Raw genomic sequence first — 26,812 nt, forward strand, 5'->3', positions numbered from 1 at the left:
CGTACCCAAGGACTGGAAAGTTGCACAGGTCACACTAATATTCAAGAAAGGTAGTGGGAGTAATCCTCTACATTACAGGCCCATATCGTTAACGTCTATATGTAGCAGGATTTTGGAACATATATTGTATTCAAACATAATGAATTACCTCGGAGAAAACTGTCTATTGACACACAGTCAACACGGGTTTAGAAAACACCGTTCCTGTGAAACACAACTAGCTCTTTATTTACATGAAGTGTTGAGTGCTATTAACAAAGAATTTCAGATCGATTCCGTATTTCTGGATTTCCGGATGGCTTCTGACACTGTACCACACAAGCGGCTTGTAGTGAAATTGCGTGCTTCTGGAATACCGTCTCAGTGTATTTGTGATCTCCTGTCAGAGAGGTCACAGTTCGTAGTAATTGACGGAAAGTCATCGAGTAAAACAGAAGTGATTTCTGGCGTTCCCCAAGGTAGTGTTATAGGCACTTTGCTGTTCCTTATCTATATAAAAGATTTGGGAGACAATCTGAGCAGCCGTCTTAGATTGTCTGCAGATGACGCCGTCGTTTAACGACTAATAAAGTCATTTGAAGATCAAAACAAACGGCAAAACTAGTTAGAATTGATATCTGAATGGTGCGAAAATTGGCAGTTGACCCTAAGTAACGGAAAGTGTGAGGTCACTCACATGAGTGCTAAAAGGAATTCATTAAAATTCGGTTACACAATCAATCAGTCTAATCTAAAAGCCGTCAATTCAACTAAATCCCTAGGTGTTACAACTAGAACAACTGAAATTGGAAGGAACACACAGAGAATGTTGTGGAGAAGGCTATCAAAGACTGTGTGTTATTGGCAGAACACTTAGAAAATGTAACATATCTAGTAAGGGGACTGTCTACACTGCGCTTGTCCGTCATCTTTTAGAATAATGCTGTGCGGTGTGGGATCCTTACCAGATAGGACTAACGGAGTATATCCGAAAAGTTCAAAGAAAGACAGCACGTTTTGTGTTACCGCGAAATATAAGAGAGAGTGTCACAGATATGATACAGGATTTTGCCTGGACATCACTAAAAGAAAGGCGTTTTTCGTTGCGACGGAATATTCTCACGAAATTCCAATCACCAACTTTCTCCTCCGAAAGCGAAAATATTTTGTTGACACCGACCGACTTAGTCAGAAATGATCACCACGATAAAGTAAGGGAAATCAGAGCTCGCACCGAAAGATTTAGGTGTTCGTTCTTTCCGCGCGCTATACGAGATTGGAATAATAGAGAAATGCGAAGGTGGTTCGATGAACCCTCTGCGAAGCACTTAAATGTGATTCGCAGAGTATCCATGTACATGTAGACGTGAGGGTTACAAACACAAAATGTGTATTGTAAGTTAAGACCTGGAAAAGGCGTTCGACAATGTAAAATGGTGCAAGAAGTTCAAAATTCTTAGAAAAATAAGGGCAAGCTATAGGGTAAGGCGGGTAATATATAATATGTACAAGAACCAAGAGAGAATAATTAGAGTGGGAGACGAAGAATGAATTGCTCGTATTAAAAAGGGTGTAAAAATGGAGAAGTCTTTTTCCCCGGTTGTTCAGTCTGTACATAGAAGGCGTAATTACGGAAACAATACGGAGGCTCAAGAGTGGAATTAAAACTGAAGGTAAAAGGATATCAGTGATATCTTTCGCTGATGCCATCGCTATCCTCGGTGGATGTGATTTGCTGAATGAAATGAACACACTAATCAGCACAGAACAAGGACTGAGAGTAAATTAAAGGAAGACGAAAGTAATGAGAAGATGCAGAAATGAGAACAGCGAAAAACTTAATATCAGTACTGGCGATCAGTGATGGAGTTAGGGGATTCTGCTACGTAGGCAGCAAAATAACCCATGTCGGTCGTAGCAAAGGAGGACATACAAAGCAGACTAGCACTGGCAAAGAAAGCATTCCTGCCCAAGAGAAATCTACTAGCATTAAACACAGGCCTTCATCTGGAGAAAATATTTGAGAATGTACGTGTGGAGCACAGTATTGTATGGTAGTGAAACGTAGACTGTGAGAAAACCAGAAAAGATGAGAATCGAAGGATTTGAGATATAATGTTAACAGAAGAATGTAGAAATTAGGTGGACTTATAGGGTAAAGAATGAGGAGGTTCTGGCAGAATTAGTGAGGAAAGGAGTGTATAGAAAACACTAACAACAAGAAGGGACAGGATGGGAGGCCATCTGTTAAGACATCAGGGAAGAACTTCCGTAGTACTGGAGGGCGCTGTAGAAGATAGAAACTGTAGAGGAAAACAGAGTTTGGAATACAACCAGAAAATAATTGAGGACGTAGGTAGCAAGTGCTACTTTGAGGTGAAGAGGTTGGCAGATGAGAGGAAATCGTGAGGTGCCGTATCAAAATCACAAAAAGAAGAACCAGAAGAAAGGGCAGGTCTGATTCGTGAAAGCGGTGACTTACATAGTGGATATACCGTTGCTACTGTTGGTTTCGTGTTACTTCCTTCCTAAACACGTCCACGTAAATGTAAATCGAAACGCCTCTTGTATAGTAGATTAGTGGTAGTAACCATGTCCTTCGTAGGCATCGTTGTTAAATTTTGTGATTACCGTACTTATTCACGTGTATCCTCAATAACGAGGTCGGAGATCCAGGTGAAGTGCTGCCCCTCTTAGCATCAGTTGTGGCAACGTCAACACAGCCATCAGTCCAACGAAACAGCTTGTCTGCCGTAAATCACGAGAGCTGGTTATCTCCACAGCGCTACAAATCTAGGAATAAACAAGCGCGTGGCAGCGCTGTTAGCCTTTCGCTGTTATGTCAAACGTCTAACTGGATGATGCACCGCTTTGTCATGTAGGATACGTGCTACGGTCGGGACTGGAGATAGATGTGTTAGAAGCTCTTTGGCCGTGGTTTTACACGATACGCTACGCTGAAACAGTATACCAGACTGCAAAGCTTATCTGATGTTGGTATTTACAAAAAACCAGTGGGCTTAAATATAATATCATTTTAAAATATTGGTAACAATAAAAAAAATTTCTTTTAAGGAAGAAAAATTTTTACAAATCTAAATTTAAAAAAAATGTATGAAGATATCCTTTAGCGAATTATCAATGACAAATCTACTACAGATGAGGAACTACTTATTTCTAAAAAGGAAGTGACACTCTGGTTCTATACAACTTTTTCAACGGTAGCGGATTTTAATATTGACGACGAAATCAACAGTTGTGGAGGTCCTGTTACGAAAAACGTGTGTCATTTAGTGTCTGTTGACATTTTAAAGAACATTTTTCAGTATGTCGTTATCAGTTTATAAAAAAAATACTGACGTTTGATTAACAGAGCTTTTCGTAGAAACGAGGTGGGTAATGACTACTTATTGAAAGGTAACAGTTGTGCGTTTCGTTGTAATTCCACTCGATATGATCAGTTGCTCGGACTGCCCAAGAATGACATCTGAAACCATATTCTTTTGGAAAAAACTCTCTGCCATTTGCGGTAAGTTATTTAGAACACAATGAAAAACTAAATCTTGAAGGATGGAGAGGGGAGGCTGCGGTGGTATGGTTCCTATCTGGGTTTAAACCTGGACCTACCTGTGAACTCGTCGCAGCAGATCGCCGGTAGGAAAGCCGAGAAGAAACCTACTGTACTGCGACTCGCACCAGGCTACATACAACGTAACTACCCTAAAAATCGGGAAAGGGTCTGAAATTTTAATGAAAGGTGGAAGTACTGGCAAAACGTCAGTAATAGACTGAAGCTTAGAATTACAGGTTCACTGTAAAGCCCGTGCTAATCCTAACACAGTCATGCACAAATCCATTCATTCAAGTTAAAAAGTTTATGATAACGTATTTCCCGAAATCTGAACAGCTACTAAACACAGATTGTGCTTAAATGAAAATGCTCGCCATACTATCAAATATATCAGTGTCTAAAGCATTCAGGTTTTTGATCTCCGAACTGCTCATTATGCAACGCAGACTTACTGTCTTTCCTCATACACAAAATTACTAAAATATCCATAATTTCTAAAAAAATTAAACCGAAACAAATATGCCTTCACTTTAAAGCACTTTTGATGCATGTAGTTCAACCAAAACCCGCAAACTATAATTCCTTTCGGAGCTCATACTACACACGACCGTACCATTGAAAGGCTGGGCTCCAACTACTTTAGACTGCTGTAAGCACTCTCTACCTCCAAGATAAAGGACGCGCAAAGAATACTCCGTTCTCATTGGTCGGTTTTCTTTAAGGCCAATAGCAAAATATTATTCTCTCGTGTTACTCTGCGCTTCTCATGATTAACCAATCAACAAGTAACACACTTTCGAACCGTAACCTTTTTCCCGAAATAAATATTTAACATTCTGTTTTTTTTATTTATACTTTACGTTATTAACTATTTTCAAATGTACTGGAATTAGCTTTAATTTTACCTTAACATACTTAACATACTATGATACAATGTTCCCTGTCGTCTGCATTCACATTGTATTAAAAATGTCTCACGATATTTCGTACAGTGTTTGGCAGTATAACAATAATTTACATATTTACTTTAGACCACATTCACGCATCTTTCACACAATTAGAAGCACATGCAAAACTATACGAACATAAATAAACAAAAAAACCATCAAGAAATAAACAGGACATTTCACAAAAATATTCTCTTGACCAGTTTCTTGAATGTCTGTTTCCGCTACTGTACTCTGGTAGATGAAAATTAGAACTACGTACTCGACTGAGCCCACTTCAGACCATCCGTCACTGTGAATGCATGAGTCATTCTCAGGATACTCAGGCTCCAGACAGGAGCGATGTAAAGGCACCACGCCTCACACACCCTATTATTATTTAGATTTTTATTAAAAAAATTTATGATTATTCAAAATTATCGATCTTGGCTTCAAATTTAGATCTTTCAAAAATTTATCATTCTTATAAACTGTAATTACAAATTTCTTACTCCAGGCTTAGCAGTCTACAACTAACCAAACCTAATCTTTCAATATCTTTATGAACAATCATTTCTTACTTGACGAAATTGATACAAATTTTCATAACAAATTTTCAGCACTTTAATAACTTTTTGATGAAAGTCTTTTGAAGTTACCTTTTTTTCGCTTTTTTATTTGAAGGCACTGTGACTTGTGTTCTTCCATTTAATAATGGGAATTTATCCTACCTTAGCAAAGGCACATCACTATAGTCATCACATACATTCCCTGGTTTTTGATTATGACACCTTTTCATTGTATCGTCCATAACATTCCTCCATTATCCACATATCTGTCCTTTCAGGGTTTACAAGCAACGTGGCCCTGTAATCAACCTTATGTCTAAAACTACTTTCTTTACTTACATCCTAATATACTTATTACTACTAGAAATTATTTACACATTTTATACTTCATTCAACTTGATTTCTAACAAAAGTAAATTAACAGAGAATTACTTCGTTTTTTACTTTCATCGGCAAGTTCAAATGTACTAGAACAATTTTTCAAGAATTTATTTCCTTCAGAAGACTTAATGAGTTTTTTTAAGAAAAACTGGTTTCTAATGAAAGCAGAACTGAAATTTTTTCTTCACTTTACTCAAGTGGGGGAAATTTAATTGTGAAAAACACATTTCACACAAAGTAAATATTTACAAACGTTTTATAACACATAGTTACCACTTTTATGCAGTGTCTCTTTGCATCACTTCTTCTCCATATTTTTTACCACCACTGAACAGAAATCAAAAAATTTCTTAATTACAATGTATATATATATATATATATATATATATATATATATAATTCCCTTCATAATAAATGTACTTCAGCTTTATATGGGTAAATTTTTCGTCATATCGGTTAAACCTCCTTTACCTATGTGGCCACTGCATACCTCTTTTCATAATTACAACATGCCTTTTCCTGACTGCTTCACTTTAGTGTTCATCGTCAGAATTTCCTTTGTTAACTGCACTTGTCACATCCGGTTAGTTTCATTTTCCTACATTAACATACTTATGTCGTCACTTCACTCCATTACAGTTTGACCCCATTTCTCTCACCATCAAACTTATTTCGTTATAAGACACCATAACGCCCTTTGTGGCTCTCAAACACTTTACCTTCACTGATAGAGAAGAAAACTAATGATCATATATTCAGTCAAAATGACAGAAGACGGAGATTGGAAATATGAAAAGAAACTGAAATAGGATTGTCCGTAACTCGAGCACCTGGTGTTCATCATACAACTAGCATTGAATGGGTTGCAAAAACCTCTGAGGCCTCCACGCTTAGTTCACATCTAACTCTAGACTTTTCAAATCGATAACGTTTCTCCGGCCCAATGGTTTCCCCGATTAGCAGTGTACTAATCTATACGTATTTTGGTGTGGTTTTTAAATAATGCTAAAAGGACCCATATATTCGTCTGTAAATTTCTTCGTTTCTGCATTAATCTTTCTTGACTTTTCCCCTGTTTTGACTAGTACCAGTTCTCTAGTTTGGAAATTAGTTGGTGGAGTCTTAGCATCATGGCCTCTTTTTCGTTCGAATGCTATTTTCTAATGTTTTCTCCTTCACATTTAGTGCTGCATCTATAATAACGGTGAACTCTATCAGTTCAAACAGCAAATTATTTGGTCTTACCCCACACACCAATTCACATGGAGCGAAACCTGTAGCCTCATGCTTTATATTATTAATTACATCTTCAAAATATTCTATATGTTGTGCCCAAGCTGTATGTTTTCTATGGCAATAAGTACGACATAACCTTTTCAATTCCTTCATGATCCTTTCATACATATTACCTTGATGAAAATACGCTGAAACCTTTATGTATTCCATGTTTCGGCTTTCTAAACGTTCTTTAAATTTATTGGAAACAAATTGTGGACCATTATCAAACAAGACAGCTTTCGGGACTCCTACCAACAAGACGTAGTCTTTCTGCAATTTATTTACTAACACTTCGGCATTAGCCTTTACAATTTGGTATAGTTTCGCTAACACGAAAACGTATTCACAGCCACCTCGAGACACAGGTAATGGACCGAAATTATCACAGCAACAAGGTCCTATTTATTTTGTGGCTCACCGCTATACATTTGGCCTTGAATTATTTTATTTGCCATGACATTTTGGCATCTGTCACACATTTCAGCTCTTGCTTTTACCCGCCTCCACATATTATTAAAGATCACTGTTTCACTAATTTTGGCTACACATTATCTGTCCCCATAACGTCCAAACCTTTTGTGTATATAGTCAATCAGTAAGTTAACATGTTGTTCAGGAAAGAAAACCTTCCATTGACTATCTGTATTCTTTCTCCTGTAGAATAAAATTCCCTGCTGTAGTTTACAAAATTCGCCAACTTTAGGATAAGCTGGGTCACCTAAGTAACTTTTTACTAATCTTAAATTGTCATTTAGGTTTGGTTCCCTTCATAATTATTTACATACTTTTTTCAGCTGTCCCTCTTCATCAGTTTTCATTATGGTTGCAAATATATGGATCCCTTCTTTGTCTGTAAACTCATTTTCATTATTCCCATTATCTTCTATCCCGTGCATAACGCATCAGCCACCAAATTCCCAGATCCTTTTATGTATTTAATTTCCAAATCGTGCTGTTGCAAGTATAAAGACCACCTGGTTAGTCAGGCGTGTTTCAATTTACACTGTAGTGTTGGCAGAAGAGCCAACACCGTGTTGCTAGAGGAGGCCGAAATGCACGCTTTTAAGCTCACGCAGATTGGCGTGAGGTCTGGAACAGTTAAAGGATTTGAGTCTAGGAAATAAAGTACGTAGCTATTGGAATACTTAACTTTAATCCATAATTGGTGTACATCGCTCTTGACGGTACATGTTATAATCTCAATATAAAATAATATCCAATGGTATGGCGCCTTGCTAGGTCGTAGCAAATGACGTAGCTGAAGGCTATGCTAACTATCGTCTCGGCAAATGAGAGCGTAGTTGTCAGTGATCCATCTCTGGCTAAGTCGGCTGTACTACTGGGCGAGTGCTAGTAAGTCTCTCTAGACCTGCCGTGTGGTGGCGCTCGGTCTGCAATCATTGACAGTGGCGACACGCGGGTCCGACGTATACTAGCGGACCGTGGCCGATTTAAAGGCTACCACCTAGCAAGTGTGGTGTCTGGCGGTGACACCACATGCACATTTGAAAATATGTCAACGCCCTGCGGTCGCTGTATAAAAATACTCTGTCGCAACAGGTTCTGTTTAAATTTTTCCAAGCCTAAAATGATCGCTAAAGGCTCTTGTTCCAAAATGCAATAAATTTTTTACAATTGTTGCAACGATCTGCTCGTGAATGCAATATTTTTATGAATCTCTTCACCTCCTTCTTCATACTCTTGAAACAGCTCAACTGCAATACCGTATCCACACGCACCTGTCATTAAGCAGAAAGGTGGGAAAAATCACGATGATGAAGTATTTGGCTTTCACCTACGGCGTTCTTTAGTTCCTCAAATGCCATTTGACATTCATTGGTCCATTTAATCGTACATCCTATTTCAACTGATTTCGTAAACATGGCGCATTAAATAAGTGCCGTGATCCAAAAGCCTGTAAAATCCAAATAATCCGTGTACCGCAAGTCTCTAGAGGAACGGAGGGTTCCAAATGATTGGAAAAGAGCACAGATAGTCCCAGTCTTCAAGAAGGGTCGTCGAGCAGATGCGCAAAACTATAGACCTATATCTCTTACGTCGATCTCTTGTAGAATTTTAGAACATGTTTTTTGCTCGCGTATCATGTCATTTCTGGAAACCCAGAATCTACTATGTAGGAATCAACATGGATTCCGGAAACAGCGATCGTGTGAGACCCAACTCGCCTTATTTGTTCATGAGACCCAGAAAATATTAGATACAGGCTCCCAGGTAGATGCTATTTTTCTTGACTTCCGGAAGGCGTTCGATACAGTTCCGCACTGTCGCCTGATAAGCAAAGTAAGAGCCTACGGAATATCAGACCAGCTGTGTGGCTGGATTGAGGAGTTTTTAGCAAACAGAACACAGCATGTTGTTATCAATGGAGAGACGTCTACAGACGTTAAAGTAACCTCTGGCGTGCCACAGGGGAGTGTTATGGGACCATTGCTTTTCACAATATATATAAATGACTTAGTAGGTAGTGTCGGAAGTTCCATGCGGCTTTTCGCGGATGATGCTGTAGTATACAGAGAAGTTGCTGCATTAGAAAATTGTAGCGAAATACAGGAAGATCTGCAGCGGATAGGCACTTGGTGCAGGGAGTGGCAACTGACCCTTAACATAGACAAATGTAATGTATTGCGAATACATAGAAAGAAGGATCCTTTATTGTATGATTATATGATAGCGGAACAAACACTGGTAGCAGTTACTTCTGTAAAATATCTGGGAGTATGCGTACGGAACGATTTGAAGTGGAATGATCATATAAAACTAATTGTTGGTAAGGCGGGTACCAGGTTGAGATTCATTGGGAGAGTGCTTAGAAAATGTAGTCCATCAACAAAGGAGGTGGCTTACAAAACACTCGTTCGACCTATACTTGAGTATTGCTCATCAGTGTGGGATCCGTACCAGGTCGGGTTGACGGAGGAGATAGAGAAGATCCAAAGAAGAGCGGCGCGTTTCGTCACTGGGTTATTTGGTAACCGTGATAGCGTTACGGAGATGTTTAATAAACTCAAGTGGCAGACTCTGCAAGAGAGGCGCTCTGCATCGCGGTGTAGCTTGCTCGCCAGGTTTCGAGAGGGTGCGTTTCTGGATGAGGTATCGAATATATTGCTTCCCCCTACTTATACTTCCCGAGGAGATCACGAATGTAAAATTAGAGAGATTAGAGCTCGCACGGAGGCTTTCAGACAGTCGTTCTTCCCGCGAACCATACGCGACTGGAACAGGAAAGGGAGGTAATGACAGTGGCACGTAAAGTGCCCTCCGCCACACACCGTTGGGTGGCTTGCGGAGTATCAATGTAGATGTAGATGAACATCCCTTTTAAATTCTTTTTAGTATTTGGAGCTTTGTATTCGTGAATAGCCTTTAATTTTTCTGGGTCTGGCATTACCCCTTTCCCACTAAAAATGTGATCTAAAGGTTTTAATTCTTCCTTAGCAAAATCAGTTTTTTTCCAATTTCAGTTTTAGCCCCCCGTTTTCAATAGCGTCCCAAACTTTATTTAACAAAACACCATGTTCTTCCCATGTCGCAGTCGAAATTAAAACATCATCTACATACACTGTTATTTTCTTAAGTATTTCGTCCCCCAACACTTGTGAAATAGCTCTGACAAATGCACACACACTTACATTTAAACCAGAGTGTACCACCGTATACTGATAACATACGCCTTCCAATAAAAAAGCAGTATATTTTCTAGATTCTCGGGCCAATGGAAGATTCCAATAACCACACGTGACGACAATGGATGTAAAATAATCAGATCCCTTCAGTTTTGCAGTAACTAATCCATGTTTTGTAGCCGATCACTTTCTGGTAAAACTACTTTAAATAAGGTCCTAGCGTCCATCACTAATCTTACGGATCCATCATTTTTCGTTACTACAATCACCAGATTTTTATATAAGCTCACAGCCTTTTCCACAATTCCCCACTTAATCATATTCTGTACAGACCTCTAACAGCTTCCCTGTGTCGTTCAGCGATAGGTATTGGTTTTTTGATAAAAGGAGTGTCATCTTTTACATTTAAGTAGCATTCATATTCCTTAACTAAGCCGGTATAATCAGAGGAAACATTTTTGTGATCTAGTATCACTTTTATTTAATTCGTCCATTTGATGCTCCTCTAAGTCTGGCACCTCTTTTACTTTTTGTTCTATTTTTTCTTGTACCATTTTCATTTCCTTAGGGTCCACCCCACATCATCCCCATACTCATTGTAGCCCTCCAAATCTTCCATCCTTCTAAAATACCTAATTGGTATACTGGCTACTTTTTGTTTGGTAAAAGTACTTTTCCCAAAAAATGGTACAATCATATCTTTCCCATCTATTTCAAAAATTACTACATTTTCATTGAAATTTAATCTCCCTTTGTATTGGTTAAGGCAATCTACGCCAATTACTTTTTTATACATGTATCAGGGATTATAAGGAAGTTATGGAGTATTTGCACATGATTTACTTTTCTTGTACACTGACATCTTTAATCTCCTGTAATTCGGCAGCTTCTATACTTTCTCCTTCCCGAGAACATGACTCGACTTCAACTTGGTTGCTAAAGAATTTCTGGAAGTCAAGTTCTGTCACATTTTCCGCTAATACATCACCCACTTCGCCTGCAATACGGTGCGTAGTTTGTTTATGTCTGTTAAAAACTACTCTAAACCTCCATTAAATGTAAGATTTTAATGTAGCTCGATTAGTCTGGTGTTACTACCTTCTTCTGCTCCTCACTTATAATCCCAGCCTGTTTAGTGTTCACAAGTACAAAGGGTTTTGTTAGCGGGTACACTTCCCGTTCTTAAACGCTAGTCCTTTCACAGACGTCACTTAGTATAACGGATTCTGTTCCATTGTTTACGTTTACCCCAATTTGCTGTCACCTTGGCGCAAAATCATCCTCTCACGCCGGACGATACGATTGACAGTTGTTAATCATTATTTCGTCTATCATTTCATGGATAGTGCTACCCCCGGGCACCTCTTCTTCTACTGTTTCCACGGTACACTCAAATTCTGTTGAAATTTACATTCTACCGCGGTTCTGCATTATTTGGTGGTCTTACATTATGAGTTTGCATGCTCCTCTTTGTGCAACAACTTCTCAACACTCTCCATATAGCTAATGAATTTATGAACGTCATCCCTCGGAGCTGCAATAATTTTGTGTCGTCAGTTCATGGTCAGTTTACCTTCCAGGCCCACAACAATTTGTTCTGGCTCGACTTTATTGTTTAAGTTACGGCAAATTTGTCATCCACTTTAACGCAAACATTCTTACGCATTCCTTTCTCGGATTAAACTTTTCCCCAAACCAGAAGCTATTTAGCAACTCCATTTGTCTTTGCTTACCCCAATATTCTCGCCTCTTTAAATTTATCTACAGTATCGTACTGTTCAGTAGCGATAATCCCCCAAATTCTAGCCTCTCTCAAGTATTTAGACGTAATAAACCCTTATTTTTGTCTGTCTGACCACAAACTAGGTAGAACCCCTTCAAAGTCATTCCAGAATTCTTTTGAATGCACGGTTCCTGTTGGATCAGAACGTAAAAACTGTCTGTTAGCGACATATGATATTTCACACGATTCTGCTACATAACTACACCCACAGCTGTTAGTTCGTTGTCTAAGGCTAGTTTAAACTTGGCATAGTCTACTGCTATGCTTGCTCAACTTATTTTGAACCTCTTCTACCTGGTTCGTTAGCAGAAGAACATTTTCTTGAAACACACCCACCCAGCCAGGCACACTTTTTATTTCATTCATGCATTTGACATATTCAGAACTGATATTACTGTCTAACAATTTGTGATCATTTACATACACAGACTCCACCACCGCTATTTCTCTTATCAAATCTACCCTTCGTTTGTTTCAAATAGCAAGTTTTCTAAAGGTATCTGTTAATCCACTTTCTACAGTTTTAATGGATTGTTGGCAGTTATCCTCAGATTGAGAGATTTTGCCATACACTTTACTTTCTAACGACTTGAAATCATTTTTCCACATTTCTTTTGAAACCGCTGTTTGCTTTCCAACTTTTTCATTAAAATCAGCAGTTTGCTTTTCGAGTTTTTCGTTAAGTTTACTGATTTCCTGATTAAAATCACTAGTTTGCTGTTCAATTTTCTGACCAACTGTTCCAGCCAAATTAGTATGTCCATCCTTTGTGGAACCCATTAGTGCTGCAAACATTTCTTGCATTGTTCCTGGTTCTATTTCTGCATTTCTGTTTCCTGTTTATTTTGTTCCACAGGTACTATACGAAATTTGGTATCCACAAAAAAAAAAAAAAAAAAAAAAAAAAAAATGGTTCAAATGGCTCTGAGCACTATGCGACTTAACGTCTGAGGTCATCAGTCCCCTAGAACTTAGAACTACTTAAACCTAACTAACCTAAAGACATCACACACATCCATGCCCGAGGCAGGATTCGAACCTGCTACCGTAGCAGTCACGCGGTTCCAGACTGAAGCGCCTAGAACCGCTCGGCCACCGCGGCCGGCTGATATCCACATTTGACACATATGATACAGTAACGCTAAGAACATTGTCATCACACAAACGGTTGTTACCGATTTCATGCTTAGTGTTACTTTCAGGATCTACATTATCTCCACTGGTTACATTAACTGACATACTTGAAGCAAATTCTGATCCACAGTCAGCAAACAACAAAGAAATATCGTCAAAAACCTCCACTTTCACTTTAATATCTACTGCCCCTCTGTATTCAGGCGTGCTAGTTTGTGAAGCACTTACACTTAATGAGAGTCCTTCCTCTTTTTTCGTATTTTCAAAATCTTTATCACTTTCTATGTTACTCAGTCTTTCAGCGCACACATACAACAAATCTAACAAACTTATCGTTCTTTGAATGCTACAGCCTCGGCGTGCTGAATCTGCGAGTCCAACCTCCTTCATCTGCCGTACCAGTTTCAGCGTCCCCGCCCGTAATGTAAATTGGTGGCACTGCCATGCGGTACTTCTACTCGTTGACACCGCTATGACGCCGTCTGCTGCTTCGAAGCGTCCTCTCTGTTATTGTGACTGTTTAACATCTTCTTCTTTCTTGTAAGTCTCTCCGGAGACTCTTCTTCCGTTCAAAATTCCGCGTGTACCGATTTACTAAATTTTTCATTACCGTTCACTATACGGTCTTTCACAAAATTTCTCTCAACCACGGATTCAATGTACTACGGCTTTTTAACTATTTTCTCGGCAGAGATGCACCATGTTAGGCGGCGCGGTTCCTTTCTCGGTTTAAACCAGCACATACCTGTGATCCCGTCGTAGCAGATCGCCGGTAGGAAAGCCAAACAGAAACCTACCGTACTGCGACTCACACCAGGCTGCATACAACGTAACTACCCTAAAAATCCGGAGAAGGTCTCAATTTGTAATGAAAGGTGGAAATACTGGCAAAACTTAGGTACAGTCTGAAGTTAAGAATTACAAGTTTACTGCCAAGCCAGTGCTATTCCTAACACAGTCATGCACAAACCCCGTTCATTCACGATAACATGTTTATGGTAACGTATTTCACGAAGTCTGAACAGCTACTAAACATGGATTTTTCTTAAATGAAAATGCTCGCCATGCTATTAAGTCTATCAGTGTCTAAAGCACTCAAGTTTTTGGTCACAGATCTTCTCAATATGCCACGCGGACGTACTATCTTTTCTCATACACAAAATTACTTAAAATACCAGTAATTTCTAAAAAATCAGACCGAAAAAAATACGCCTTCACTTTAAAGCACTTTTGAGGCATGTAGCACAACTAAAACTGGCAAACTATAACTCCCTTCGGAGGTCATACGACACACTAGCTTACCATTGAAAGGCTGGGCTCTGACCACTTTAGACTGCTGTAAGTATTCTCTGTTTCCAAGATAAAGGACGCGCAAAGAATACTCCGTTCTGATTGGTCAGTTTTCTTTAAGGCCAATAGAAAAATATTGTTCTCTCGAGTTAGTCCACGCTTTTCATCACTATCCATTCAACAAATAACACACTTTCAAACTGTACCCTTTTTCCCGAAGTAAATATTTTACATTCTGATATTTTATTTGTACTTTACGTTATTAACTATTTTAATCTGCACTCGAATTAGCTTTCCTCTAGCGTAAACTTACTTAACATACTATGATACTAAATTCTCCGTCGTCCGCATTCACACTGTATTAAAAATTTCTCACGATAGTTCGTACAGCGTTTGTCAGTATAACAATAATGTACATATTTACTTTAGACCACAGATACACATCATTCACACTACCAAAAACCATATACAAAACTGTACAAACACAAATAAACGAAAAAAGCCCTCAATAAGTAAACAGAAGAATTCCCAAAAACATTCTCTTGTCCTGTTTCTTGAATGTCTGTGTCCGCTATGTACTCTGGTGGATGGAAATTTTAACTACGTTCTTGACTGAAAACGCTTCAGATAATCTCTCACTGTGCACGCATGAGTCATTCTCCCGATAGAGAGGCTCTAGACAGAAGCGATATAAAGGCACTACGCCTGAAATCTGCTTCTATGATTTCATCACCAGTGCAAATACCCTTTTCTCACTGAAGCAGCATCGGTGATCCTTTGTTATTTGTGACAGGAAAAAATTATACGAAACGTAAATTTTCGTCATATATGACTCCTACCTGTACCACAGTGCCTGATGTCTGGACACTGGTCCTATCATCGTGTTCCCTTTCATAGTCGGTGTTTTCGACACATTTCTTTCCTCACAGATACTGCATGGAGACAGTCCAATTATCTTCCGGAATCCAACTCTTTGGTTCTGCTCTTTCTGGTTTTCCCCCATTCTGTCATTCACCTTCATATTGCGCAGCGCCCAGGACGTACTTTCTCAGAAATGTCTTTCTTTAGTCAAGAATCGTTCCTTATGTTAGTGGATTTCTGTTGACCAGAAATGCTCACTGTGTCTGTGCTAGTACATTTTTATATCCTCCCTGTTTTATTAGTCATGCGTTATTTTGCTTGCAATCTTCCTTCAGTTTATATATTTTATGTGCCCGAAATGTGAAGTTTCCATGTGACTACTTTCTTTCTTTTACACTTTCACTTAGGAAGGAAGTGTCATACACTTAACCTGCTAAATGACTTAATCTCAATTCTGATTTTCTCGTTCACATGTTTCATTGGTTTTTCGATGTACAGGTTCCACAACAGGAGATAAAAATAGCATTCCTGCCTGACGCCATATTTATATGAACAGTTCTCTCTTGCCCTCTCATCGTTGTGTTACATCTTGGATCTTGTACATACACTGAGATGACATAAGTCATGGGATACTTCTTATATGTTATCGATCTTCCTTTTGCCGGAACAGTGCAAAAACTTGACGTGGCATGGACTCAACAAGTCGTTGGAGGTCTCCTGAAGAAATATTGAACCATGGGGCCTATATATCCGCCAATAGCTGCCGAAGTAATGCCGGTGTAGGAGTTTGTGCACGAACGGATCTCCGTGTTATGTCCCTAAATGTTCAATGGGCTTCGTGTAGGGAGATGCTAGTTGGTTTTCAGACTGTGTCCATCCAACTGTCTCAATAGTAATGTCAACTATGACGATACGAAAGTACGGACACCACAACATCCAGCCCCTGAGTGGAGAAAATCACCGACCCCGACGGGGACGGACATGGTTACTGCCGAGGTGTCGCGCGGAAGAATTTCTGTATACTTAAACTGAGTACGAAGGGCGAGCTGCACTCAGAATATCCAGCCATTGCTGCCGCTGCCCTCAACACATACACACATCGAATGGGAGTGGGAAAAATGAGCCGGTGAGGCAGTCATCTGTTCGAGGGGGACACGGGTTCAATAACAGTTTTAACGTTTGCAGCCAGATAGTTACTTCCAGCACACACTTTAATTGGTATTCTTACTTATTTCTCCGGGTTCTTTCTTTAAACTACTGCCATTCCCACAGTCACTGGCCATATCTGCGATATAGTTTTTCGTTATGCTTTTATGTCGACCCACCTGTGTCGGGGCTAGATTTCATAATTAAAATGCCGTATATCAATCTGTGGTATGATATCTGTACATCCATGCTTGAATGGGCAATCCGCAGTAGTTTTCCCCCAGTAAGATGGTTTCTTTGAACGATATACACTCCTGGAAATGGAAAAAAGAACACATTGACACCGGTGTGTCAGACCCACCATACTTGCTCCGGACACTGCGAGAGGGCTGTACAAGCAATGATCACACACACGGCACAGCGGACACACCAGGAACCGCGGTGTTGGCCGTCGAATGGCGCTAGCTGCGCAGCATTTGTGCACCGCCGCCGTCAGTGTCAGCCAGTTTGCCGTGGCATACGGAGCTCCATCGCAGTCTTTAACACTGGTAGCATGCCGCGACAGCGTGGACGTGAACCGTATGTGCAGTTGACGGACTTTGAGCGAGGGCGTATAGTGGGCATGCGGGAGGCCGGGTGGACGTACCGCCGCATTGCTCAACACGTGGGGCGTGAGGTCTCCACAGTACATCGATGTTGTCGCCAGTGGTCGGCGGAAGGTGCACATGCCCGTCGACCTGGGACCGGACCGCAGCGACGCACAGATGCACGCCAAGACCGTAGGATCCTACGCAGTGCCATAGGGGACCGCACCGCCACTTCCCAGCAAATTAGGGACACTGTTGCTCCTGGGGTATCAGAGAGGACCATTCGTAACCGTCTCCATGAAGCTGGGCTACGGTCCCGCACACCGTTAGGCCGTCTTCCGCTCACGCCCCAACATCGAGCAGCCCGCCTCCAGTGGTGTCGCGACAGGCGTGAATGGAGGGACGAATGGAGACGTGTCGTCTTCAGCGATGAGAGTCGCTTCTGCCTTGGTGCCAATGATGGTCGTATGCGTGTTTGGCGCCGTGCAGGTGAGCGCCACAATCAGGACTGCATACGACCGAGGCACACAGGGCCAACACCCGGCATCATGGTGTGGGGAGCGATCTCCTACACTGGCCGTACACCACTGGTGATCGTCGAGGGGACACTGAATAGTGCACGGTACATCCAAACCGTCATCGAACCCATCGTTCTACCATTCCTAGACCGGCAAGGGAACTTGCTGTTCCAACAGGACAATGCACGTCCGCATGTATCCCGTGCCACCCAACGTGCTCTAGAAGGCGTAAGTCAACTACCCTGGCCAGCAAGATCTCCGGATCTGTCCCCCATTGAGCATGTTTGGGACTGGATGAAGCGTCGTCTCACGCGGTCTGCACGTCCAGCACGAAAGCTGGTCCAACTGAGGCGCCAGGTGGAAATGGCATGGCAAGCCGTTCCACAGGACTACATCCAGCATCTCTACGATCGTCTCCATGGGAGAATAGCAGCCTGCATTGCTGCGAAAGGTGGATATACACTGTACTAGTGCCGACATTGTGCATGCTCTGTTGCCTGTGTCTATGTGCCTGTGGTTCTGTCAGTGTGATCATGTGATGTATCTGACCCCAGGAATGTGTCAATAAAGTTTCCCCTTCCTGGGACAATGAATTCACGGTGTTCTTATTTCAATTTCCAGGAGTGTATCTTTATGTTTGCATCAGATACGTTACCTGGTACCAGACTCACACCATCTTAGAGTTATGCTGAACAGCTCAACTGACAACTCTAATTTCCAACTGGATGCCACTTTCCTAGTTTTCCTTATTCACTCAACTTTATGACATTCCACAGTATTTCGCAGCTGCAATTAACTAGATATTATTTTCAGTGTTATGTTAATGTGTTCTCTTATTTTTGCTCTTCAAATTGTGCTTTTCTGTGTTATCGTGTCAAATATTGTGACAATAATGGCGTGTGAAAAACGTAATACTAGGCTCCAAAGTAAACTGAGAAATGACAGTGAAGGCGGAAGCAGTGTGTTAGCGCCACCGAGTAATGAATTAACTAATGTTCAAAGTAGTAATTTGGTAATTGTACATAGGGAAATGGAGCGGGCTGCAAACAATGGTGTAGACAGTGAAACAATTAGTGAACAGGGAAGCATTATCGATCGATCGGTCGGCAACAGCTTATCTCATGGATCCGAAATGACAGGACACAATCTTGCAAATACTGTAGATTCAGGTTTTGCGTCCTCACCCTTATCTCAAATAAGTCAAGACACATTTTCTGCTTTTCAAACTGCGAATATTGCCGGTTCAAATGCATTGCCGAATAGCACTGAGGAACATGTTTCAGACACCAGTGCATTGTTATTACAATTAATGCAACAAATGGGACAAAAGCTTCAAAAGTTAGACACAATGGAACAAAATCAGAGACAAACACAGCAAAAGCTTCAAAACTTAGACACCACACTTGAACAAACACGTAAAGATTTAACTACGAGTTACATAACATTGAATTGAAATGTCAAAAAGTCTGTAATGACGTAAAAACACAAATTTGTGAGCATTTTCAACCTATTTTTTCGCGGCATGAAAATGCATTACAGAATCACGAAGCAACCATAAAAGAACTGCAAACTATTGTTCATCAAAATCATGAGACCCTGCAAGCTAAAATTGACTCAGTTGCATACACCGATTCGTTTACGCAACTTGCAAAAACTCAAGAAAACTTAAAGGTCACAGTGGATACTCTGAAAATTGGTTCAGAAAGACACATGGAGGAAATTAGTTCATTATCAGAGAAGGTAGTTGAACTTTCGGATCAGCTAAATAATTTATCTACGAAGGTAGATGGTAATCTGAATGACACAAAACCGGTAGGCTTTAATGACACAGAAGAGTGCGAACAAATTAGGAAACTGAAACAAAATCTGAATCAAATTAATACGCAACACCAAAGAGAAAGCCGGGAAGTACAAGATCAGCTGACACAGGTAATACAAGAATTACGTATTTCAGAGGACACTCGCGCTCCAATACGGGAAGAGGGACATAGAAATACGGAACAGCCACAAAATAATAACACAGGGCACTTCGGAAATTATGAAACAAATTGGCAAGGTACACCGAATTTTGAGATGGAACCGCCGAAACGACGTAACAATGACCGACATGCGACTCGCCGACATGATGATTTTGACTATAAGCTGTTCATTACTACACGTAAATTCAACACATTTAAGAATTCTGACAACGACATTAATCCACAAGCATGGCTTCATCAATTTTCTCATTGTTTTCCTCCCAACTGGTCATTGGAGCACTGGTTAGAATTTATGTGTGGCTACTTGGAGAATGAACCAGCTGTAAGAATGCGATAGGTCATTCACGATTGTCACAGTGAAGGAGATTTTTATCATGCCTTCCTCTCTGCATATTGGTCTCAAACTACACAAGACCGAGTAAAACATAGCATCATAATGATGAAACGTTTCGAACAATCTGAATTTTCCAGTCTTATGAAATACTTTGAAGACATGTTGCATAAGAATCAGTATCTTTCAAACCCATGGCGCTAACACACTGCTTTCGCCTTCACTGTCATTTCTCAGTTTACTTTGGAGCCTAGTATTACGTTTTTCACACGCCATTATTGTCACAATATTTCACACGATAACACAGAAAAGCACAATTTGAAGAGCAAAAATAAGAGAACACATTAACATAACACTGAAAATAATATCTAGTTAATTGCAGCTGCGAAATACTTGGTGCAAATCTACATGCATGCCACAACTGTTTTACTGTACAACAATGAAAGGCTGCAACTACAAAGGAGATTTTCTCTACAATTACGCACTAGCAATAAACAAAATCTACACTAATTACACAAACTACAAGAAAAAATCAGAAGATTCCAGTGAGGTATCCTCGGCTAAGGGTCGACATATGGAACGTCCCCTTTGAAAAAATTATACATGACTGTGCTTAAATGGACAATATGTGAGAAGTAGGGACTGTTAGTGTTTGCACGAGTGTTAATGATTCAGCAAGGGACTGGATAACAGCATTGCTGGTTCTAAGGACAATTCTAGAAACTTTGTGAGTGCACAAGTGGTGGTTTATGGACTTGCTGTATTGTCCGCAAGACTCTTCGATGGTGATTGTGCACCTGCACAGTCGCAACAGATGGTTGCTGGCCGTCTCTACATGGACTACAGTGGGTCTGCATCTTTGATGGCCCACCAGTACCATTATTTCTACAAAGACTGCAGTGGGTCTGCACCTCTGGTGGATCACCTATACCATACTCTCTACCAAGACTATAGTGGGTCTGCTCTGCGATGACCTACCTACCAGTATTCTTCAAAACTTCGAATGACTCTGCTGTGGGTTTGCTCTGTTGTGGCCCATTACCTGTCAGCATGTCAAGAGTCAGCACTGTCTTTCCGTTGGAAGGACAACACTACTTCTTCAAGACTGCATGGAAATCCACTACTTCCGCGTGCAATTTCTTTCACTAATGAGGCTTTGTGAAAAAAAACTGTAATTACTATTATGATGAATGATCAGGACTATCTTTATGGACTGTGAGAAAATTGTAGCTTTTGACCAACATTGTATCAATAAGTGTGTGCATTTGATTTCCTTGTTATTGTAATTACGATTATGAAAAATTTTAACAAATATGTATTGCCCAGTGCCCAAAACAATTTGTAAAATTTTTGTGGGGAGCATGGGGTCTATGTAAGTAGGCTGTTTAGGTTTTCTTATTGGTAACGCCACGTAGCGCTCTGTATAGAAATCACTGGCTGTGCTGTGTGCAGTCTGTGTCTAGTTTGCATTGTTGCTGCCATTGTAGTGTTGGGCAGCGGCAGCTGGATGCGAACAGCGCGTAGCGTTGCGCAGTTGGAGGTGAGCCGCCAGCAGTGGTGGATGTGGGGAGAGAGATGGCGGAGTTTTCTAATTTGTCATGAACTGCTATATATATTATGACTATTAGGGTAAATACATTGTTTGTTCTTTATTAATATCTTTCATTTGCTAACTATCCCTATCAGTAGTTAGTGCCTTCCGTAGTTTGAATCTTTTATTTAGCTGGCAGTAGTGGCGCTAGCTGTATTGCAGTAGTTCGAGTAACCAAGATTTTTGTGAGGTAAGCGATTTGTGAAATGCATAGGTTAATGTTAGTCAGGGCCATTCTTTTGTAGGGATTTTTGAAAGTCAGATTGCGTTGCGCTAAAAAATATTGTGTATCAGTTTAAGCACAGTCATGTATAATTTTTTCAAAGGGGACGTTTCAAGGTTACCTATCCCGTATATCCAATCATTCCCATAGCTTTCGTCAAATCTCTTTCCTTTTGTCATTGCTGATTCTGCTTTTGGTGCAGTTTCCCAGCCAAAATTCAAGAATGTTCTGTGAAATTCTCTGCGCTCCTCCGCCCTCTTTTGTTGTCTAACTGTGGGTGACCTTCTATACGAGAAATCTTATGTAGCCATAGGTAACAATTCTTACTAAGATATACGCAACGCCTGGAAACGGACCTGGGACCTGGGATCCTTGAATTAATAGATGAATACACTGTCCTCTAGATCATGGTGAATTAACGGGGAGATACATAAACCAGTCACCTCATTTATGGGATCTGAGGAGACGGCACGTTTATGAAGCCATAAAATTGCAGGTCATTGTTCTCTGTGGCTGCAGGGCGTAACTACTCTTTTTTATAGCTTCGCATAATTTGGTGTATCAGTGCTATTTGTCTTCACATTAAAACCATGGAAACAATAAATTCTGTCTCATATTTTAAAGTCAAGAGCAAGAATCAGTTATGTCAATAGGTAATGCTTTTTGTTGAACCAAAGGATGAGTTGTTCTTGGTACTGAATTATTTTGTCGAAGTCATCAAAGCATCTTCCTCCTGTGTTGGTTACTTCGTAAAATGATTCTCAAAATGTTTACTAACAATTAATTTCTCCTCATAATCAAAATGAAGTTTATTTTTCCGGAAGCGGTTAAAATAATTACTGAACAACTAGTGGCCTTAAATGAAACCGTCTTGGGAGTCAGAAAGCCTATCTGAATTCGCTACCTGATCGCTCCACAGTTTATACTCATCTACACAGATCACTTACTAACAGTAAATTACATTCATTTCCTCAACATGTTCCATGACAATTAATTTAAGTGATTAAATGTTACTACATCTTTCTGGATAACACATATAATCAACGCTTGCAAATACTGGAAGGACGAAACAATGTGTTGACAAAAGTAATTTTCTTCGTCTGGTGTTTAACGGAACTTTTGTGTTTCTCAGTTTCAGGAGCGTTGTGGTCCACGTGAAGTAGGCCAAGCGCGGTTCTAATTCGTTTCGCGGTCCACGGAACAGCAGTTGACCGTGAGATAGCGATCTTGTCGTTGGAAAACATCTACCATGAGTGGGCCACGAGGCGTTTCTCGACCCTCAGTCTGAAAAAGTCACAGCTACATTACCACAGCTCCAGAGGAAACGTCTTCATCTCAGAGTAACACTGGCACCCAACGACTTCAATTAATATGTTGGATTTATTCCAGTCTCTGTGTTGCCCTACCTTTCTTAAACTTTACAGCTTCATAAGGGTCAGGAAGCTATTCATAGATGTTTTAAAACATGACCAGTCATCTTGTCCCTTCTAATTGTTATTATTTTCTATATATTCTCTTCGTAGCCAATAATGCGTGATCATTCTATCTTCTTATATTACCAGTCTACCTAATTTTCAACGTTCTTCGATAGCATAACAACCAAAGGACCGGACTGTACATTCATAGAAATTCGTTCCTAAACTTATGATTGACATTAGTAGACTTCGTCCGGCCAGGAATGCCCCCTTCGCATGTGCTGACCTCGTTGTATGTCCTCAGCTGGCTTCCACGGTAACAGAATTTCTTCATTTCGTCTGCTTCGGCAACAGCAATTCTGATGTTAAGTTCCTCATGTATCTCCTTTTTCCCACTCCTCACTACTTTCGTCTTTTCTCTTTAATCTTCCTTACCTTTCTTTCATGTCTGTTGTGCCGTCTCCTGGTGTATTTTTCCCTGTGAATAAACTTGAAAAAGGGACTTAATATTTCTCTATAATGAGAGAAAAGCATTGACATTTTCATGGGAAAAGCATCGAGTGAAAAAGACAAAGATAATAAGCACTATTTATTATCTGTATAGACAGTTTTTAAAGAACATAATACATACTCGGCTGATTTTCATTTGACTGACAAAAGAGAAGACAATGTACCTTTTAGAGTATCACTGTTGACTTAGCAAGACGCACCCTTGCTACGTTCCATATTAAGATGTCCACAATAAGTGTAATAATTGTTAATTTATCTAAATCGTTTTTAGAATACAAAATGTTGCTTGTTACTGCTAAAACCACATTTTATTGTTTCCTTCCTGCCATTATTTAAAGTATTATTAGTTACGATTGTACTCTATTGTTGTCCACTATTATGGCCGGTACAACTATTTTTGGTAATCACGGCTCCTCCAGCCCAGATATTATTAAGATAATTTGTTCAACAGTTTGCCGTACTGTGCCACTAATGTTGAGTACGTTATTTCTTTCATGTAGGCGCCATTACAGAGAAAGCTATAGCTAAATATACTTCATACAATTAAAACTATGAAACCAATGTGCTACCAATAACTATACATACATTCAAACCCTATTTCAACGCCTGAGACAAAAAGAGATCATGTTCATGTATTGATTTTGCTTTGGTGTGCAATAATGTATCTCCAAGGAAACGCAACTTCAATAAAGGGAAATAATTATAATCAATTACTTAGCACACCGAAGTATTGGGTGTAATAAGTCTGTGTTGACTTTCTTACAGTTTAAAAGACTGTAAGAAGATCTGTGACGAAAATAATTAACCATTACTGTTTAAAAAACAATTTCATTCAACACATTCACACACACTATATATATATATATATATATATATATATATATATATATATATATATATATATATACTCTTCGTCATCTAACATTTTCCATCCCTATGTACAATATACTAGTCAGCAAATTAAGCATAAGAGGTGATAACTTATTTGTGGAACAGTTCTTGCTATCTTTAGGATTGTTTGTATGATATTTCTACAAAGCTCTGACGATGAGTTTTCACACTCACAGATTCTACAAGGAATTGTAAATAAGCGTTTGCTTGTCACTTCACCCAAACATTTTAGAAATTTCAGAGGAATGTTACCTTTACCTTTCGTCTTATTTCATCAGAAGTCTTCCAAAGCTTTCTTTAACTCTGACTCTAGTGCATGGTCGCCCACGTCTTCAACATAGACTCCCATTTCTTCTTATAACAAGTCGTACCATAATTGCTCCAGCATGTATGGGCTTCAAGATGGCATTTCCACGCAACCATTCTCTCCTCTGCGTTCAACGCTGAAATTCTTAGTGATGACGCACTTGTTTTAGTTTCTTCGACGGCTGATGTGACTTTCCTGTTCGTTGAAACTGTGTTTTCGCCTCTTCTTCCTTGCACTTGCTGTGTATTTCATACTTAAGTACTAACATCACTAAATTCTGTCTTTTCCACAACATTTCCCTAATTCCTTCTTTCGTTGGTCAAATGAAGTATTGTTCCTGTTCCCCGAGGTTTGTTCGCAGTTACCTTCCATGTAGTTACTTTTGTCTGTCCAAATTCTGTGACTGCCCTTTTAGATATGTACATTCACCCAAGTGAACTAACAATTTTGATAATCATAGTCGCAATATTTATAGCCGCTGAGAACTTTAAACAGACTTCATCAGTACACCATACTTTAGTATCTACTTCAGTGCACTCTGATTCTTCTGTACGAGTCTTAAACTTCATTCTGCTCTTCGTCATTACCAAACAGACTCTTCTCCATAGAATCTAATATTTCGTGGCGATCTTGAAAAACAATCTGCAGTCACTGGATGACAAAATTATTTTCAAAATAACTAGGTGTTATTTAAAAGCCATTGACCAAGGTTCAAATTTTACACACGATGCATAATTTCCTTACTGAGTAGATAAGATCTGTCTTTCGGCCTCTAATAACAAAGCCTCGATCCGAATTCTGTATCATGTTCGAAAATATCAAAACGATCTGAATTTCCTACATTGTCCGTCTTAAGGGCCAGTGGTAGCGGTTGTTAAGGTAATCGTCATAAATATTTTAGCATACGTTAACATATGTACGGCTCTGACAGACTGCACTTTGCCACCGGCCGTTCCGTAATATTCCTAAGCTACTAAAGGGCATGAGAAAACACCACACTAATGATTATCTGCGCCAAATGGTTCAGATGTAATGAACGAACATCAGCCTTCCGAAAGATCTGTATAAAAAAATCATTGAAGAAGGCTTCACCAGTCTCACCAGTTTGTGTATTAAGTACATTATCAAAATTGAGCCGGTGGATTGTTGTTTCAAGTTCCTCAACCACTCCGCGTTTATTTCTTTCCTCATAGCCATTTATCACCTCTAAGGTCTCTTATATGCATTTCAGGGGTGACTAGTCTCATACAGTGGTGGAAATCAGTATAAACACACGGGTATTTGAAGAAAAATTAACTTTGTCGGTTGCAATAGCCGTGCACAGTGTGTATGAAACCGTATGAGAACCAGTATACCGACAAATGCAGTCAAGTGGTATCGCATTTGATATCAGTAGTACACTATACAGGGTGTCCCATTTATCTTGACCACCCTAAATAACTGTTTGTCCAGATGCAAATAACAAAATGTTTCAAGCAAATGTTCTTTAGCCGTCAGGGGGACATCAATCAGCATGATTGCCTCCGTTTAGCTTTGTTTTTCACGAAGATATGAACAGCGGTATGACTTATTCAAATGCCACCCTGCAATTTTTTCGGTACTTCATTTCCTCTCCTAAATGCCTATTCAAAAATGTATCACAGTGTACGATTCACTGAAACACAACGTTATTAATTGCATAACACCTCATTGACGTTGACGCTCCCAGCGCTTAGTGCATGTACTCGGGGTAATGGAACACATCCAGGTGCTGACGTTGACAGAGGACAAATGTAAGCGTAAGTAGAATGCACACAAGTCATTCCATCAACCATCGTCAGTTGAAGAGTTGTGTAAGTAGAAGGTACACCAACGAAGTGTACGTAGGAATGCTACTCTTCTACGGGGAATGTAAGTTA

Source organism: Schistocerca serialis, chromosome 4 (assembly GCF_023864345.2).
Source record: "Schistocerca serialis cubense isolate TAMUIC-IGC-003099 chromosome 4, iqSchSeri2.2, whole genome shotgun sequence".
Taxonomy (NCBI): Eukaryota; Metazoa; Arthropoda; class Insecta; order Orthoptera; family Acrididae; genus Schistocerca; species Schistocerca serialis.